Source organism: Carlito syrichta, unplaced genomic scaffold (genome assembly GCF_000164805.1).
Source record: "Carlito syrichta isolate Samal-C Ts95f unplaced genomic scaffold, Tarsius_syrichta-2.0.1 Scaffold135771, whole genome shotgun sequence".
Classification (NCBI taxonomy): domain Eukaryota; kingdom Metazoa; phylum Chordata; class Mammalia; order Primates; family Tarsiidae; genus Carlito; species Carlito syrichta.
This window is the reverse complement of record NW_007079867.1, coordinates 4502-7856: the sequence shown is the minus strand read 5'-3', so window position 1 is coordinate 7856 and position 3355 is coordinate 4502.

The window sequence follows — 3355 nt, the reverse complement described above, 5'->3', positions numbered from 1 at the left end:
CCTGCAAGGGAGATGCGCAGCCGCTGGCCTCCAGCCTCCCGGCTGCCGCCCCCACCTGCCCCCGGCCTCAGAAGTTACTGGCTGGGCCCTGGCGGCTCCTGCCTCATGGGGCCATGGGGCCAGTGTTTTCCTCCATTGATGTAAAAATTCGCCAGGAATTTCACGGCCTTCTGGTCAAAATTCATGGTCAGCGTCTCCTGTCCGCCTTCCCCGAGGGCCCTGCAGCCAGCACTCTGTGACCTCAGCGGTGGGCTCCTCCGTTGCCAGGGCCCTCTGGGGAGAAGCATTGTTCAGCACTGGACAGGACGCCCCAGGAGCCCCTCCCCCTGCCGCCGGGCGGTCACAAGGCCAGCCTCTGCAAGGGGGACACCCAGCTGCTCTCTTGACTCCTGGCCCAGCACCCCTTACTCACCCACCCTTTCTTGTCCTGACAGCCCCTTCCCCTCTCCCCATTCTGGGGTCTCTTGGGAGGACCAAGGTCCCGGGAGGGGGTGTAGAGGGAAGCAGGACTCATGAGTGTCTGCCAGCTCCTTCAAGATGCCCAGCTATGCTGACCCAGCCAGAAGGACACCTGGGGATGGGATGGGGGAGGGGTCCAGGAAGGCTCCCTGGAGGAGGAGGAACAGCTGCACCCCAGAAACCCACTCATGGGAAAAGCAAAGCACTCACAAAGCCCCACTCAGATGGGTCTGAGTGGGCCAAGGGGACTCCAGGCTGGGCAGGAGTGCCTGTCCCCTGCCTCAGGGCACAGGGGCCAGAAGGAGGCCAGAAGGTGTCACAGATGGACAGGCTACCCAGCTGAGCAGCCAGGGATTAAGGATCCTGAGTGAGCGAGAGCCCGTCTGGGCACCAGGGCCCCTGCAGTGCAGCCTCTGGAACTGAGAGTGCGGCTGTCCAAGCCCTGACCTTGGCCCCGAATCCGCCAAGGCTGGGCCTGGTCGAGACTGTCTTATCCACACAAGCCCCCTCCACCCTGACCGTTCTCTTCCTCTCCGGGTCCCTCTTGTCCAGCCCCAGCCCACCGGGCCAATGAAGGGATACGTGCTGGAGGAAATGCCCGCCTCATTTGGGTAAGGAGGTCACGTGCTGTACTCCGGGCCCCTCCCGTGTCGACAGGGGCTGCAAGGGGAGCTGGGTGTACTTCGCCAAGGGAGCCCTTGCCCCTGGGCATTGAGGTCAGCTCCAGGTCCTCCCTAAAATAAATGCCACTGGCCAGACGCGGTGGCTCACACCTCCCAGCACTGTGGGAAGCAGAGGCAAGAGGATCGCCTGAGTCTAAGGGGTTCGGCCAGCCCGGGCAACTTGGCGAGACCTCATCACCACAATAAATGAAAAAGTTGCCCAGGCGTGGTGGGGCACGCCTGTAGTTCCAACTACTGGGAAGGCTGAGGCAGAAGGATCACCTGAGCCCAGCAGGTTGAGGCTGTGGTGGGTGGGATTGTGCCACTGCATTCCAGCTTGGGTAACAGACAGAGATTCCTACTCAGAAAAAAATAAAAATAAATAAGGCCAGGCGTGGCAGCTCAGCCTGTAATCCCAGCACCTGGGGAGGCCAAGGCAAGAGAATGGCCTGAGCCCGGGGGTTTAGGACCAGCCTGGGCAACCTGGTGAGACCTCATCTCTACAATAAATCACAAAAACTAGCTGGGCGTGGTGGTGTACATCTGTAGTTCCAGCTACTTGGAAGGCTGAGGGATCGCCTGAGCCCAGCAGGTCGAGGCTGCGGTGGCCGTGAGCATGCCACTGCACTCCAGCCTGGGCAACAAGAGTGAGACTCCAACTCAAAATAAACAAACAACAAATAAATGTTGCCATGATGAACAACATTGCTGGATAGCAGAGTGTTTCCTTAGTACAGACTCCTAGGAGTGGAAGCTACAGGTCAAAGTCAGTAGCATCTTGTGTGGACTTGATCTGTTACCCAACGCTTTCCCGAAGGCGTCTCCCAAATTAGAGGCAACACTCACCCTGACCCTGCCAGCCCTGAGCCTGGGAAACTGCAGTCATCAGCATTGGATCAGCATTTATTTGATTAAGGTTCAGCCTTTTGTCCATATGTTTATTGACTGGTCTTTGCCTTAAAATATTCACCTTATGAATGCATTTTCTTTTGGGATATCTGTTTTTCAAATTTTGGTTTTTTTATGCTGATATCATATCCGTTCATAACACTTGTTGCAAACTCTTTTATGGTTTTTAGTTTGCCTTTTAGTGTTGCTTATGCTGTTTTTTGACATCCAGTAGAACCTATTAATCTTTTCTTTTATGATATGTTTGTTATTTTTTTTTTTCTGAGTTAGGGTCTCACCCTGTCACTCAGGCTAGAGTGCGGTGGCACCAGCATGGCTCACTACAGCCTCAGACTCTAGGCTCAAGCGATCTTTCTGCTTCAACCTCTTGAGTAGCTGGGACTCTAGGTGTGCACCACCATGCCTGGCTAACTTTTTTTATTTTGTGTGTGTGTGTTGCTTTTGTTTTTTGTCAAGAGTCTCGCTCTGTTGCCCTGGCTGGAGTGCACTGGCATGCTCACGGCCGCCGCAGCCTCGACCTGCTGGGCTCAGGCTATCCTCCCACCTCAGCCCTCCAAGTAGCTGGAAGCACAGGTACGAGCCACCACGCCCGGCTAATTTTTTTGATGTATGGTAGAGTCAAGGTCTCCCCATGTTGCCCAGCTGGTGTCAGACCTGTGGGCTCAGGCAGTCCTCTCGTCTCCACCTTTCAAAGCGCTGGGATGGCAGGCATGCGCCGCCACGCCCAGCTATGCTGCTTTTTGACATGCAGTTGCGCCTATTAATCTTTTCCTTTATGATATCTTCCTTTGTTCTTATGGTTGGAAGTCCTTCCTTACCAAAAAAAATCAGAATTTAAAAAAAATGTACCACAATGCCCTGCTCTGGGTGGAGGAGACTTCGGGAAAGGGTTCGCACAACTCTCCAGGCCAGGAAGCCCCAGACTCCGCATGGAGGCTGTCCAGCCTGGAGGCCTCTTGTTGGGTCAGAGGGCATGGGGTCCCTTAGCTGCACCCCCGGGGCAGGAACTGTTCTGTCGGTGACTGGCCCCCAGGGAGCAGCAAGCACCCTGGCCCGTCCTAGAGGAAGCGCCCCTGTTTTCTCAGGTCTGAGGTGAACAGGGTTTCCAGGCCACTGGCCGCACCGTGGCCTCTTCCCAGCCTGGCACTTGCCGGCCTCAGGGCCCCACCTATAAAGCAGGGGCACTCACGGGGTTAAGAGGTGGCCTGGCCTGGGGGGTGTGGCGCCGGGCCCCTTCACAATGGTTGCCAGGCAGCAGGGCTCCTCCCAGGGAAGGCGGCCAGACAGGGAGAGGGACCCGGCCAGCGAGGGCGGAGCTGGGGGAC